At 32.6% G+C, this 17,498-nt stretch overlaps 1 protein-coding gene across 1 annotated transcript in view; it reads left to right on the top strand.

Annotated features, from left to right (window-relative positions):
* Nucleotides 1-17,498, top strand: part of LOC124367794 (protein-tyrosine sulfotransferase-like) — a 173,732-nt gene that overhangs the window by 139,437 nt on the left and 16,797 nt on the right. The window contains exon 4 of the mRNA XM_046824910.1: nt 15,061-15,092. The gene's annotated coding sequence lies outside the window, so the exon portion shown is untranslated. The remainder of the gene's footprint in view (nt 1-15,060; nt 15,093-17,498) is intronic.

Here is a 17,498-nt window from a genome sequence, read left to right as displayed (position 1 = left end):
CATGGTGAGTGAGTAAATAACAATCAAAACAAAGTTTACCTTGGTTGTTTAGAGGCCTCAGCATACATAATATACTAGTTAATTGTTGTGTTAGCGTCGCGTGGTACTGATTAACGTAATATACACATTAGTATATAGCATGGAATGAAAGATATCCTAATTCTCAGAAGACAATTAGTAACAAAGTTATTATTGACTTTACACGGTATAGTAACAGGCTAGCTCTGCCCACCGCCCTGTCGAACGATTGCGTCGAGATAAGATCCAATAGCATGTTTTAACATGACGATCAGTTGCCATTTGCAGCGTAGTGGGAGTTTTTTTACTACAAAGTTTTGTGCATTTGTATGTCATCGGTATAACGTCAGCTTATGTTATCTGCAATCTTGTTATTGCGAGTGAAGAAAATGACTTGACGACTAAGTGCCCTGGTGTTCGTGATACGCTTCATCATGTATCTAATTAACTATCTAGATTGCAGGGAAGCTTGCTAAAATTGGGACTTAAAGTGTAAAGATTTTCGAAATCCGTCATTTGGATACAGGTAACTCATCTTAAACTATTACTTTCACTAAAGTGATCTTCGTTAAGTTCTGGAAGAGTTAAAAGAAAGAAATTTTTGTTATAGTTATTAAATCCTTAATAATTAAGCAAAGAGCTCTCGAATGCTAACATTTCTCTTTCTCAGGAAGATGGATTTTGCGAAAGTTATGAAAGAAATTTAGACCATACTCTGAGACTTGAAGAAGAACAAGGTGGAACATCGTGCAAAGAGTGCCAGTCTGACTAATTAAGTCGGTTGTTTGAAGGATAGAGTAAGATCTTACGCGTGCATTCTAGGAGGAACAATGTAGGAATGTGAGGAATCCCAGTTTCACTGCATAAGAACTTGATAAAAAGTGTACGGCACGATGGAACTTTCCTGGCAGTTGCGATTGATGAGGGACATCAAAACTGCTGACAGAGCTGCTCAATCCCGTAATTCCGGAAGGACATGAATGAATAGTGTCACCATCGATCATCGTCCAATTCGTGAGTTGAAAAAGCGGGCACTTCATCAGCAAGTTCAGAAGAAGAGGATAAACTCTGTCCAGGACTTCAACTCAGCGTTTCCTCTTCAAAACAGACTTAATAAATGAATATCCAACTCAAATGAATGGAGGCTGCCAAAAGTTAGTGTGGAAAGAAAATTGCGTAAAGGTTATTGAGTCCTGGAATAATTTCAGCCATCCTTAGCGTAAAATCTTTGCAAAATCACTAAATGAAGACGATATAGTTTTACGTAAAAAAGCTAGTCTGAAAATGGTGCAATAACCTGCATTAGTATAAATTTTTATTTAAAATAATCGTTGTAATTTGAAAATTGCATCCTTGGTTTCACCGCCAATGAAAATATGAACCAGGTTAAAGCAATTGCCAAGCTGAACCATTATCTCATATACTGCTGTGTTGCGGAAGAGATAACAGCTACCTTATCTCAGTACATAGCGACCGGCCTACTTCAGTAGCAGCAAAAGCTACAAACGAATTGCTGCTTGGTACAGTCATTTTACAGGACACCAGTACCCGAGGATGATAATAAAATTCGATTAAAACGAGTTTTTTTTAATATATTATCGCAACTAGGAAAATTAATTTTGTTCAAGTTCTGTTGCTCCTATTCATAATAGTAATAAATTAATAGAGTAGGCAATCTATGTCCATAGTCCAATTAGACTACTTTCAGTAGTTTACTAAATTGAGAAAATAGTCGTTGTGAGACTGAAGAAATTATTATGTAGTATTTTAAATGGTAACTTTAGGTCTATTCAAGATTAGTATGATAAATATAATATTTGTTGATAGCTGTAAAAATGGAACATAATTAGATAAGCAATAAATTTTAATATACAAGATTTTTATACAATTGGTTTGGTAGATCGTTAATTTTTCAAATTTTAATTTTGGTAAATTGGAAAACTGTATAAAGTAGGGGAAATGTGTCAGTATGGTTCTGGCACTTCCTTGTTAAAATAAATTAACAAGTAAAGGTGTAATAGTTTTACATACTGTAATAACTATTTTTGGTGTCCCGCAAGGATCAGTGATATCTTTAATTTACTTTTAACGAGCTTACATAAGCTTATATTTAACAGGGAAAATTGCCGCATTTTGTTGACCGTATTACCCTTTTAATTCAGACAAAGGACAATGAAGAATATGTCTTGTCAGTCATAGTTTATTCAAGTAGTACAAATATTACCAATTCAAACCGCTTTGTTTCCTATTTAAAGGATCTTACGACTAATTTGTCAAGTTGAAACAACAAGTAGAAATACATCCCATGATTAATTGTATCATAACCCCTAGACACCAGTAAATATCAGGTTAACCAAAAGTTAATAAATAATTCCTGATATTCTTTTTCTTATCTAGGACCAAATATCTATGTACTAATACTCTGTGATATAAAATGCACTTAATAGCAGTTAATAGCGTTAATCGTATAAAAAAACAACTACTTCTTTTTTTTTTTCTTCAAAATTTTAAGATTTTACTAAAGGAGGAGCTCTTCTTATCGGAAAAAATACTAGTTTTGTATTATTTGATGAATTAAAACTCACAATTCCTTTTATTAAATAATACAAAATAATTTTAAGATTATTTTTATATACGTATTTTATTCCATAATAAGATTTTCTCTTAAATAAGAAGTATTATTTAATAAGTTCTGTTTTATTACACTAGTATTTTTTATAATTGATATTAACAAATTATTATTATATAATAAATTTATACTAAATTATAGAAGTGATGTTTTTAGTTTGTCATTCCAATGCAAGGTGAATTAAAATGTTATTTTACGTAGATTTTTATGAAGTTTATTATATGTAGATGTGTAATCGCATTATAATAATTTATATAAATTAGAAGTGCCTTTGTTTGTTTGTTTTGTTTTCACACACGTGAGCTATCCAACATAGTGTATTAAGTTTACATAAGTTTACATGGGACATTGTTACGGTTCCTGGAATGAATATGGACGTATTCTTTTATCGACAATCCCTCTAGGCTAAGCCCCACTCGTGTTTATAAAAAAAACCCTTCTTGGTCTCTTAAGTTGCGAAATATGTTCTTTGTAACTTTTCTTACTAAACATTATTTTAAACTTGTTTACCTATAGTGAGTAAACTCTGTTTGAAATAATCATTGCTTTTCTCGTAGTTTTTTAGATTTCAACGATTAGGTGAGTACTCATCTAACTTAAAAAGAATTTCCTAAAACTTAAGATAGTTAGAATTTACCCTCCGAAGATTACCTTTGAAGCAGTCGACATGAACTAAGCTAGATGGAAGTTCGCTAGACTGTGCTTTTAGACTGTGCTTTTGAACTAACGTACCAATTCCATTTATACATTTTCGAAAATGTTAAAGATATTTTTCAGTTTATAAAGAAACAAACTCGTAAATAGTGTCATTGTTAATGTACTTTTAACCGTTCATTTTTTAGTAAATATTAAGCACTAGATATAAAATTTAAAAACTATTATAAAATCCATCTTAGTTGTCTTTTGAGAATTAGGCTGTTCTGATCTGTGATATATATTTTTTTGATTAGGAAACAATGCAAAATTGACTTAGGACCAAAAACATAATAAGACCGGAGTAAATTACAATGGCCATGAATATACACTTTTTAACATATTTTTCTTGATGATGGCAAGAAGGCTAATTCATACAGGTTCAAAACATACGAAATTGCATGCGAAGCCGCGGGTAACTGCTAGTTAAAAAATATATTGAAATTTCATCTCACACATTAGTAATGGTATTACATTCAACAGCGGATTTGAAACAAAATGCACTAAATTTATGACAATTCTTAAGGCTATTGCCTAGAAATATTCCAAAGAATTTATAGTTGAAGTTATCTCTTTCTCACTAAGAATGGTTGTTTTTATAAATTTATAACCTTATTTCAATAATTATACATGAACGAAAAGAAAAACCTTAATATTTTATCTTGTCAAGCTATCAATACATACATTAAAACTATTGTTTTGAAGATTTTTAGACAATTTTTTGATGAAGAAGAAAATTTAAAATTAAATATTCTGTATGTCGTACAATATTTTTTTATAGTATAGATACACATATTGCGTAATGTCGAATTTGAATTACTTACGTTTTTGTCCTAATATTAGCTATTGTATTCACTGTTGTAGTTTTCTTTTGTATTTGTTACAAATGGAAACATTTAAGACTTCCACAGATTTGAATTGTATGATATTAGTTTATTGTCACTGATTACTTTTATATAACACGGCTTTGCACACAATTTTCTAACTAAAACACTGAGACATTGTGGGCTATAGGCGATAATCACTGAAAATATTCCAATCACCTGATCCATTTTAGACTTACGTGTTTTTGGGGCCTTCAAATCGGAGAGTGGAACAATTAGTACAAGTACCGTGAAATAACTCTAATTTCCAATATTTCATCATACATTACATCATTGATAAATTAAACTATTACAATTCGACAGTGTGGAGAAATCCTAAAGTCGAGGTTCTTCGTCATTTAACACACATAATGGGGCTCTATATGTCACTTTGAAACGGAAGTTGATTTAGCATGATAATTAAAAAATATATACACATAGACAGGTCTGAAAAGCATATTTTGGCCATAAAATACACGCGTACCTATAGAACATTGTAGTTTATTCTGGTATAAGGTATTTCTGGTGCCATAGTTGAGTTTAACTAAAAGTCTCATTTCAGTCCAAAAACAACTAAGATGTGTTTTATAACAGTTTTTTAATCTGTAGGAAAGGGTATGATATCTGCATTAATTATAATAACGCAGTGTTTGATACTGCATACTTAATATTTGTTAATAATTTACAATTAAAAGTATATCTTTACTAAAACTTAATATTTTAATAATTTACAATTATATATTTTTAATTGGATAACCTATGTGTTAATCGGTGATTACGAAGGAGGTTAAAATAAGAAATGTACTTTTAAGTTTACCCTATGCTTCCAATACCGTACTATAAAAGTAGATATTTATAGAGTACTTAAATTATTTAAACATACGATTGACATTTACGAGTTTTTACTATCTGCTGATAAGGCAAAAAAGGGACTTTTAAAGACTAGTGATGCGTAGACCGGAGGGATTTTTGAAGTTGGAATGTGTTACTAAAGGACCCTAAGAATGTCTATGTAAAATTTCAATACAATCGGTCCAGTCGTTATTACGTGTTTGTTAACACGCATACGAACATACAGACACAATTAGATTTTCATATAATATTATTATACATATTTTTGTTTTCATAATAATGAGCCAGATACACGAGTAAGTGCTACTGTATAAAAAAAATATAAATTTATGGCTAACGTGTAAAATAAGTTTTAAAATTTAAGAGTTTTACTGAAGAAGAAAATGACTTAAACCAACCTTACCAAATGTCCATATGTCACGACTAAGCAAATTTAAATTTAAGCAACGTTTTTTTCGGTCCAAGATTGACATTGTTCTATTATTGTTGATTTATTGCACTGATCAATTTGCTAGTGGCGATAGTAATATAAAAAACGACTCAACGATTAAGAAAATGTAAGTTAGATACTAGTAATCAAGGTAAATAAAACAGAATATCAACTACCAGTTCTTCAAAAGACAAGCGAAATGATAAAGTTTGTTAACAATACGGTGGCGCTTCCACTTGGACACATTAATCTACGTACAGGTATGTCACTTGATCTGATTAATGTGTGTTGGTCTATGTCAAGATCAAATATCAGTAATGTGATGTTTGATTGCATCAAACAGTAATGATGCGTCTGGTACCTGCCAGCTGTAATATACGAGGAAGTCTTGCTCACGTTGGACATTTAAAAACTGTACGTATCTTGTGTTCGTTACTTTCTACAAATAGGGATCTGATTTTGTTTCTGGTGGAATATCCATGTTCAGAAGAACTTTTGCCAAATATAAGCTTAGAATTCACGACCATACAACCACACAAACTCAGCTCTTATATCATAATTATAAAATAATAAGAAATACCTTATACATTTTTGTGAAAAACATAAAACTGACTACTCGTTAGAATGTTTGTTTGCTACATTAAAATATGTTTATACCTAGGTGCTTTAAAAAAAACGTATTGTATGTTCTATTTATATTTTTTACATTCAACAAATATTTTTCACTTGTGTTAGAACAATCCATATTGGGAATAAGATTCATATTTGTTTAATTGTTTTGTTCTCTTCGGACAAGAAGCCGAGAAATAACTGTAGAAAGTCCTCAAAGGACTTTGCGCTTTTTCTGAATTCACAGTGTACTCTGGATGAGTAAGGTTGAGAGTAGGGGTCGCCTCGTGTTGAGATCCACGAGAAATGATTTTGGATATTAATGTCAGTTACGTCTCTTTTGAAGTAGAAGCCACCTTTGTAGCAGCCTCTCCAGTCAAAACGAGCAGGAAGTTGCACATCCTTATGTTTAGGTAGCAGGTGTCTTTAACACTTAAGGAGTCACACTATAACTCCGACAGTCACCCCCTGCAGTAGAGTAGACCTATCGATCTACCCTTGAACTCCAATATCTCAAACTTTGCAGTTAGTGATTTCCCGTTCCTGGACAAAGCAAGTTTGTTAAGTTTGAAATGTAAACACAGTTTTTGTAATACTACTTATTGAAATGTCTCATTATGCTTGTGTAACACTTTGCCGTTATAATTATACTGTAATTAATTTATCAGATGCAAAGGTAATAAATTGTATTTTGCAGGTTAATTGTACGACACAAATTTTTGTTTCCTACTTTTTGCATTAGCGTTTACTCTCAATTCAATATGTGTATATGGAAATATTAAAATGCCTATTTTCCAGAGTTAAACATAATCTCTTAGTCGGTAATCGGAGGATGAGTAATGGAGGCCGGAAACCGGAAGTAACAGTTTTTGTTGTTCCGTTGCAGCGCGGCGGCCTCCGAATCTGTATCACTATCTCAGACCGGCAGATATAATACTGTTTAGTTTTCGCTTTCATAACTGATAGTAGAATTTCCAAGTGATTTTAACCAATATTTGTTGTCTACTGGACTATGATAAATCTGTAACATTCCGTTTCCATTTGTATTTATTTTAGAATAATAACCATATTATTTATCTAGTCTATCTATTAAAAGAACTGAAACAAATATCTTAAATTATTGGTAGTTTATTTGCGTATATTCTTAATATAAAATTCAAAGGTTAATCTATGTTATTTTACACGGAAGATTATTTGGACTAAGGAAGTTCGGAATGATAATTTACTGTATACGTAACAGTTACTTAAAATCCCCCATACACGAATAGCACGGACAGTTGAATATACTTTTACAAAAAAAGACTTAACTTTCAGATTGTTATAACTTTGTTAACCTTGTAGGAAATTGTAGAAGACAACTGCAGATAATTAATATTAATATTGATGTTCACTAAAATTTTATCTTCAAATGAACATTTTACTGTATTACAGGAACAAAGTTGTAATAGCAGTTATTAGCAACACATATCAAATGGACTGTATACAGATTGGTAATAGAAGAACAAATCGCAGGGTGTTGAGAACTTTTCGATACCGCATAAAAGAGCCAATCCCTCATTTCTGCGGCCTCACTACAAAACACCCTTCCCTCACCACACAAACACCATTACACCGTGGTGTCGGTATTCACATTCCAAAATATTCCCTTTGAAGTGATGACGTCAATATTACGTCATTAATATCCTTTGGTGTATGTAGCGGGTAACGCGGGCTACGTATCAATATCCCGTCATGGTTGATACATCATGCAGTGTCATTAACAACATTTGTTTTTACAATTTACAACCGTATCAGTTTGTAAAATTACAGATTACCTCTACAAACAACATTCTGGTAATTCTTAACATTGTAGAAGGAGACAACGTCATCCTACTCCTATCTGACTGCCCTTCTTCATTATATATAACCACTGGAATACATTAATGTAAGAGACTATTGTCTCTCTTGCATCTTGCCGATTGGTGACAAACCGATACAAGGAAGTATGGAAGGAAAGAGTTGTTGCACAGGCGGACATACAGATACGGACTGCTCCCTTCCTTTTTTACCCCAAAAGAGCTCTTCTTTGGACAAAGATGAACATTTATATTAGGACCTTCTATCAAGAATTGTCACATACACGGACAGAGAATCCTAAATACATACGATCCGATGTTCTTTGCCATTGTACAAACAATTGATAGATTTCTTTCTTGAATTCTTTCCTCGTAACCTAAGTGCCTAGGATCGTTCAATCAAACGTGATAGTACAGTCGAGCAATCGAACAGACAAATAGACAGACAGACAGACTATCCTTTATCAGAGGATCTCGAAATCAATAGTATTCTTCCTTGTACCAATTATTACCTATTTCCAAATTTCAAGCATCTAGAATCTTTCTATCAAGAGTTATCACCCATATTATTAATGTGATCATATTTATTTTAGATTTAACAACATTGTTACACTTGTACACTTTAAACTTTGATGTGAAATTTCGGTACAATTGATGTGACTATATAATAAAAAAAAAATCCATTTACAAAAGTCCATGTCCTAATTATAAATAATATTAATTATTTTTTGGCTAAGAAAATGCATTTAGCACAAGGCTCATTTAGTTTGTTGAAAAAAAAATGTTCAACGCAATTTTAAACGCATGGTAAAATTAATACAACTAATTTAAAATGTATACTGATACATAGAATGTATACAAGTGTATCATATTTCCTACCCTATTTACAAATGTAAGTGTTTTCGTTTGTAGCCCACTAAAATTTGCTTGTAAATGAACGTACAGATACACGTAATTCATTGCTATGAGATGTGTATATACAGTAAACATTACACTTGATCCATATATTCATAAACTAATGTAGATTTGCACTAATTAAATTCAGCCACTTACATAAATACATCTAGTAGCCTATATAAACAATATCTAAACACGTTGGTTGCACACATGTTTGTGTATTTGTGTATATACAGACACAACATGCACAGATATCCACACACGAATTACATAAGTAATTTTTTAGTTTACTGTGTATGTTTTATAGTATACTAGTAAGGAATTTTTTAATATCAGGTAATTAGATTATATTAATTAATAATTAGATATACGATTGAGTAAGACTTCCTGACTTAATATCGTGTAGGAAGATTTCAGTAATATTTACCAATTGATTGGCAAACCTATTGAAGGTCGCGGCACGAAAGTTGGGCTTGTCTGTTAGGAGTTTGGAAAGTTTAATGATGTTAAACTTTCATGTTCTTGAAGTTTCATGACTAGGAGCGGTAACTTCGTTGATCTTAATGAATGCTTCCAGTTAAAAATTACCAAGTTCGTTTAGAACATACACCAAGAAGGAGTTTAGGCTAGTCTCCTTCTGGTGTCCATTTCTTACAGTTTATTTTCCTTACATATCGGGACATTATGGCTTATGTTAACTTAAAGAATAGTTTTTCCTATCAGATGTTGAATGATTATTAATTGCGATGAAAATGCTACAGAGTTAAGCCTACGTCTATCGGGTGTTACTAGCTTCATGGCTAAGTTTGCTTGACATTTTCATTTAACGATAAATTAATAACGGCAACATTACGATGCCTTTAGATGTTTTATTTTCCTGTTCTGGTTTGTGACCTCTTGTAATTATACTGATAACAATATCAACAACATTCCTAGGATATGTATTACCATAAGGACAAGTAATTTTCTTACCATTTCTTGAAAACATTAATATTTTATATGTTTTTTTATAGCTTTGACATTCTTGTAATAGAATTTGGTACAGCTCAAGGTTTGTGGCGTAGGAATTGTGAGTCCGAGTTTCACAGGAGAGGTATGATCCGGTATGTAGTTTTTCATGACGTTGCTACTTTTCATCATACCAATTTAAAGTTTCAGGAATTGAACTATAATAGTAGAAATGCATAGGGATTATTAATGTATCATGCCATGTTACAGAAGATAACGGCATATTAGAATGGTTATCGCATTCAGTATATTAAGAATGAGAAAACCTTCTGAAGCTTCCTCAGAAAAGTGCAATGCACTCTGCTTTCACAAAGGATGGTTCTTGTTTTTAGTTCGTTAATGTATGTGAAAAACTTCTAAAGCTTTCCCGGAAAAGTATAATGCACTCTAATGCCAAAAAGCTCGGTTCTAGTTTGTTAGTACGTTAAGAATTTGAAAAAACCTCTGATGCTTTCCTGGAAAAGTACAATGCACTCTGTTACCACAAAGAGTGGTTCTCACTTAAGTACGTTAAGAATGTGAAAACCTTGTGAAGCTTTCGTACCAAAGTATAACGTACTATGCTGCCACAAAGGGTGGTTCTTGTTTTTAGTATGTAGAGAGATTGAACACTTTCTGTACTGATTTGTAATATTTAAGCTATATTGTTGGCTATAATTTGTGAAGTATATTCTTATGTCATTTTTAAATCTCTGCAGCGCTCGGTGCCTTGTTATTTGAACCTATTGCAGTATATTAAATGAGCTTATATAAAATAAAATTCTACACATAAAATTTGGAAAGATTTTACATTTTGTTCCTATTTTTGTAGTGTGTTTATTATTTCTGCTATTTTGTATATAATTTAATCTTAGTTGTTTACAACTGAAGAAGGTTATGAATATAATGTTACTTTTTCAGTCAGACTATGAATTGCAACAAAACATTTAATCATACAGCCCTCTTTTTCACATTTCTTTACAAGCCCTTTGTGAAACATTTGATTACAAACAGCATGTTTTTATCAACACAACCAATTAATATATACAATGTTATACCTCGATAGCTTAATTTCTTACAATAAAGGTTTTCAGTTTAATCTATATTCAGTAAATTGAGCAATAATGTCCTATCAAGTTTCTAGACTACCAGAAATTGGTAAATCTTATATAGATCATGACTTATGATGTTTGGTGTTAATAACATTTGCGAAAGCATAAATATGTTTTTGGATATACCTATTGGTGTATCAGCCTATGATGAAATGAAATGATATGAAAAATGTCTCTTGAATACAACGTAAAACATACTCAATTGGCGAGTTTTGGTGTGTTTATGATGGTTTGTGAAAGAAATATAATCGAAAAGTTTCCAACACTCCAACGTACTACGTATATATTTTTTTCATCTGAGGTATTAGTCAACATTCGCGATTTGTTGATGAACCCTAGGGAATGCAGAACACATTACCTTAGTTAATGTACATATCAATGGCTGCTCACACCAGCATTGTGTGTGCTCCATTAACAAAATAACTTTTCATAAGAAACCATTTTCGTTCCATTCTGAAATTTTGCGTAAATGTATTCAATTGTATCGTGAATAAAAATTGTTTTTCAACAAATTAGAAGGGGACGTTTTTTGATTTTCAAAACCTGATTTGGAAGTAATAAAATAATCAAAATACACACAAAACATAGTCATGTGACATATAACATTAAAGAACATGTCAAATAGAACAGTATGCCTCAAATTTGAGCTCTTTAGCTTTAATAGGTGTTTAGTTACGTTGCTTAGAAAATACTGAGACATGACCAAAAAGTGGCCTTTTTTGTGTTTTTTAAAAGCGTGCTACACAAAAACTAAAAAGCAGAAAAATTCAAAGTTTTTATAGTTTGTATTTTAACTAGTCTTGGTAAGTACAACTGCTATACTAAAAATCACCCAAATCCGAGAAGTTAAGGGTCAGACCATTGGTTGCTTTGACATGGAATGACCTACTTTAACATAGTGTTCTGTAAATTATACTGTTATTGTTTGTCGGTTTTGTTAAAGTTGATCAGTGTTATTGACTCCCAATAAACACGCTATAGCGACAGCGTTTTGCCTGTCACGTAGAAATATTGTATCACGTAGAAAAAATGACGTATCATAAAGTCGGTAAGATATTGATTTCACTGTAAATGTTTATTGCCTTTAATTTTCATTTTGGCCATTCGCATTTTGTAATTGTGCATATTAAAAGGTGGTGCGCAGTCTAGATTTGAAAACTACATGTTGTCAAATTTAAGAATGACGTCACTATGTACCAAAGGAAAAAATATATTGATTGAGGCATAAAAACATGGAAATTCATAGAGATCTTTTCTAAAATTTATCACATTGTTGATAGATGTCCTCATAACCTGCTATTCCATGAGAAATACAGTATTTGTGTAATGTAGTTCACCACAGGGAATAGAGGAACAAAGGCAGGTGTTAGGAGGGGACTAAGGGAACGGTGGAACAATCAGTTAATTAGGCTTACCTCTACTAATAGACCCGTTAGGCTGCGAATATTGAAGGTTGAGAGATGGTGTCATTGTCATCCTAAATCCAATTGATCACATGCCTGATATTATTAGGCTATCCCGGAACTATAGACTTATAATAAGTAGAGATTTTAAATCGTATTATTAGCAAAACCGAGCTGCCTTGTCATTTAGCGTGAATTTTCTTGTACAACATCGACATAACTTTGGGCGAGTACATTTATATTTAAGGTGAGCTTTTATTGCCAATTATATACTAAAAGAGTAACACTATTGTTTTATATTGCGAAATTATAATTAATTTACAGTATCCTAAAATGTGAACTGTTAAAAGTAAATCTCTAAATTGTATAAGATGAATTTAAAGGATTAATATTTACGATTCTCATTATTTGCAGAAACAAAAGATATATAAGTGACATATTTCAGTAATGGCTTTCAAACTTTCTTTGACCCATCCTACTTTTATCGTAATAATATAATAACTAGAACTCAAAATTAAGTAAGGCAAATTGCACATTGGTAACATTTCAATCGCATACAGCCCACACTGTCCCATACATTTCATTGACTTTTAACATTATAATACTCGGACATAGCGTGACAAAGCGGCGGATGTTAGTGTACGTAACTGTCATTTAAGGCCTGAAGGCAGCAAATTTTTCCCCAGTCTGTTAGAAGAATAGTTGAATTACCGTGTAATTGATAAATATGTTAAATTATACACACCAAAAGATAACTTATCTAATGTTTCTGCAGTTACACTTTTATTTTATTACCGCAGTGGAAACGTTTGTCTGTTGCAGATGCATGATTGATTCCCTTGCAATGACATTATACCGTTTTTCGAAAATAAATCAAGTCTAAATTCCTTGTATGGAACTTACATATAGCATAGCAGTTTGTAACATAACCTATCATAATCTTATGAAAAATAGTGCACTTTAATGTATCGAACTAATTAATTGTTTCAAAAGACTCATTACGTACTGAAAGGTAATATATTGTTCTATGACTTTTGCATGTTTCAGGAACGTTGTAGAATTCATAATATCATAAACAATATATTACCAAGCTAATTACCAAAATGAATTATCAAACCGTACTGAAAATATTTGAGCGCGTTGACATGTACCTGTAATGTAAGTAACGCTTAACTACATCGCTATACAATTAACTTCAGGAATGTGGCAACGTCAGAACCAGCGCACACTTGTTCCTTTGTCTTTTACACAATAAGCCATAGGCAGACACGTATTCTAATGCTGGCATTCACTAAGTAAGCGTGGTGGTTACGTGTGTTTCGAGTTCTAAAGAGTACTTCGTAAGTATATTGTTTAGTTAGTAATACATCCTCTTTTAGTTCTAAGTAGTAATTACGTATTTTTACGTATACAGTGTTCGCAAGCAGTTATTTCAGTGAAGAACACTTAGTATACAACAGGGAGAAACGATATACGTATAACAGAGTACTAGTTGATAGTTTGGTTTCGACCTAAAGGTGATTCGGAGGCAGTGTTTGCCGATCTCTTGAGAGAATAATGGATTGAAGCCTCAAGCTGTACGGCATTGCAGCGTTCAGTATGCTATTTGTCTAACCGAACTTGTGCCTTTAATGTGTATTCATAAACCTCGGAAGACGCGATACTGATATTAGAATATCTTCAATGCTTTGAAGTGTGTTTTTGACGATGGAGGGATTGTGAAGGAAACAAGATTTTTCCAGAGATTTGTCATCGTTTAGTGATACAAACTATCAGTAACACTACGTTTCGAGATCTGCAATATAAACCTCTTCTTAAGGTAAATACCTAACTTAACACATAATTACATACTAGGAATAATTTGTTTACTTAAACATAATTTGTAATTATGTGTTAAGTTTGTTATTTACCTAAAGAAGAGATCAGATTTCAGATCTCGAAACGTAGTGTTACTGACTTTTTGTATCGCTGAACGATGTCAAATGTCCGGAAAATCCTGTTTTCTTCAATTATGTTGTTAGCATAAAGAAACTTGTGTCTGGGTTCTGTAATCCTCTAGACATTTAGACACTGATTGGTGATGTAGTTCGTTGAACTGTTTATATGAACCTTTAACTTTCTGCTTAAATGTAGAGTTCAGTTCACTTGTACGTCTAAACGCACTTTGGGTTGGATAGAGATATGATTTTGTCAATTCTAGCTATTACTTAACAGTTACTCGTATCCCAGTTTTGATATTTAAAAGAAACGTCTGAAAATGTTTAAGATAAAGTCACCTTATGTACCTGACATATTGTGTAACCAATTAAAGTTATCCAGATTTGATCTCTTTGCGTCTGAGGGTCTATCTATGACATATTTTATTTAGTATTCGTTAGGTAGGGGGGGGGATAAGAGGAAAATACATATTATTGTCTCATAACTTTACATAGACGCAAATAGTAGTAAAATATTAGCCAATTCGGAAGAAGCCTTTTGTATCTGTAAACGTACATAGGAAACATGGTTTTAAATTTTAACTAGATTTAATTATGTCTGGCATGAATGGGATATGTAGGTAAACCCGAAGACTAAATGAACGCTGCTAATCATGCTAGTAACGACTAGTTTAATAATATTTAGATTTGCACTGCTTATGTGGATGGTAGCTTTGTAAGGTGTAAGCCATTAATAGACTAATCCTAAACTATTCACAATGTGATTGAATATTTATTTACTATTGTATGTTTCAGAGACTGATACTTTCATCATAGAGTAGCCTCTGGTAAGTGGATCAGATTATATTGTATTAAAATCAGTTTTTTATCATTAACTCAGTACAAGTTCAGTTTCTGTAAAACTGAAGCCAGTAGTTCGGAATTATTAGGTGATAATACCTAACGATACTTTGCATTTTAACATTTTTCTTAATCTGTATCAACAAGAGATAACATTTACGCCTTATCCTCAGCAAAAGAATAGAAATACTGGGTGAATAAAACAAAAAGACAACGAAAAACCATTTAAACCTTCAGTTTATATCCACTTAATACTCAAAGAGTTGCATTAAGGGCTGTGCGATTGGCGAAGCTTTTTTCTGCCAATTGCTGTAGACGAAATGCAGTTTGTCTGCCTGTACGTACGATAACTGTCGAACAAGATGGCCTAGAATGTTACAAGTTTTGTGTGAAATTCAAACTTTACTACCTATTAAGTGGGCTATTATTTACATGTTTTTGACGAGTTTTGATAAGAATCTTTTGTTATTGGTTTAATCGCCTTACGTATTACTTTCTATAAGGTTTATATTTTAGGTTACACTAATGATAGTGCCAAAGCTGCTGCTGATGTAGAATACAAACTGCGTTATTCTAACAAGAGGATTTTAGATTCGAAAACATTTTGTCAAACCTTCCGTAGTCTCCAGGAAACAGTAACGCTACCGAGTATTAGTACAAATTATGAACGTGCTGTCCAACATGACAATGGTATTGTTTGTTATTAATGCTCTTTATCGTAGTTCAAGCGTATTTATAGGCGGATAGGATCCTTAGTTAATTATGTGGACGTCACAGAGGGAAAATCAATGTTTAATTTAACAATTAATATATTCAACATATATAGTAAGGGATGAGCCTCTTCGTTTGGGTATTTGAATATTAATCAACAATTCTACCAATCGTGTTTTGTCCACGGATGAGGCACCATTCACTGGAGGTGGTGTCAAGAATTTGCACGATTGAACACTCACAGGCAAAAGAAATTCTCTGAGGTTGTGAAACAGATCAAAGATTTAACTTTTTTGCGCCTATAGACATTGGTTTGAACAAAATACAAGCAATTTGTACCAAGCAGCGCATATAATATTTTTGTAGGGGTTTATAATTTTTTTATAGACACAAATTTGTGATTGAAGCATTCAAATTCAAAATGTGAACTTTATTGCACTAAAATAATTTTAAATGTTTAAAATACACATTTTTAGAGAGGGCCAATTCAGCACAAGGTTACATTCAATGCTACATAAAGTCTGTCAAGTCTACCTATCTATTAAAGTATTACTATATATATATATATATATATCAACAGTGTTAGCATTCAAAAACAAGAAGCATTGCTAAGAAGTCTTTATATAACATCGGATTCAATGTGATTTGTATGTGTAGAACTCACACAAGAACTTCGTCATTCAGGTGTATAGCGTACTGCAAGTGTGTGACGAAGTGAAAACTTTGGCCGCCGTGCTTGATTCAGCCCCCGCTTTTAACGAGCACGTTGCGCTTGTAACACAACTTGCATTGGTACGTCTGAGGGGAATGTAGGGATGAAAAGGTGTGTGTAGTGATACCCAACGTTGTTAAACAAGTTTATTAAAACAATTCTGGTCCAAAGAATTTTTTTATACAAAGACTTTCTAATACAAATGTTATTTTTAATCCAAAGACACTGAGCATTTATTTTATCCGAACTCTATCCAAGACACTGATTTGCAACTTGGGCAGTTACAGGGTAGTACGTCACAACACCTGTCACTCTACAGGCTTCGTAGAGGTTGCATGCAACATTTCAAGTCAATAGATCATTTCACGTGATGATGTGTACTTCAAGTTTTACTACGTCACTCTACAGGCTTCGTAGAGGTTGCATGCAACATTTCAAGTCAATAGATCATTTCACGTGATGTGTACTTCAAGTTTTACTACGTCACTCTACAGGCTTCGTAGAGGTTGCATGCAACATTTCAAGTCAATAGATCATTTCACGTGATGTGTACTTCAAGTTTTACTACGTCACTCTACAGGCTTCGTAGAGGTTGCATGCAACATTTCAAGTCAATAGATCATTTCACGTGATGTGTACTTCAAGTAAAACTTCGTCACCTTTTATAAAGTTATATGATTGTACACTCTTGTTTACTATGTTATAATTTCTTTGATTTTCTCGTTGCCATAAGACCAATACACAAATGTTCGTCGTAACGCTCAGCCAAATTCCATGGAGTTACATGCACCATTATCGAACCCGATGTTCCTTTTATAGAACACAAAAAAATCTTTTTTTATTTAGCTTCATGCAAAATGTCAGATCTACCGGTTTGTTTGTTTCTGTTAAATCTTGCGGACAGACAGACAGAAGGGCAGAAATGTATTTTCCAGCTTCTTGAGTGACAGGCTTTGATTACCTCATCCAG

Source organism: Homalodisca vitripennis, chromosome 8 (assembly GCF_021130785.1).
Source record: "Homalodisca vitripennis isolate AUS2020 chromosome 8, UT_GWSS_2.1, whole genome shotgun sequence".
NCBI classification, from domain to species: Eukaryota; Metazoa; Arthropoda; class Insecta; order Hemiptera; family Cicadellidae; genus Homalodisca; species Homalodisca vitripennis.
This window is presented reverse-complemented; position numbering and strand designations above follow the sequence as displayed.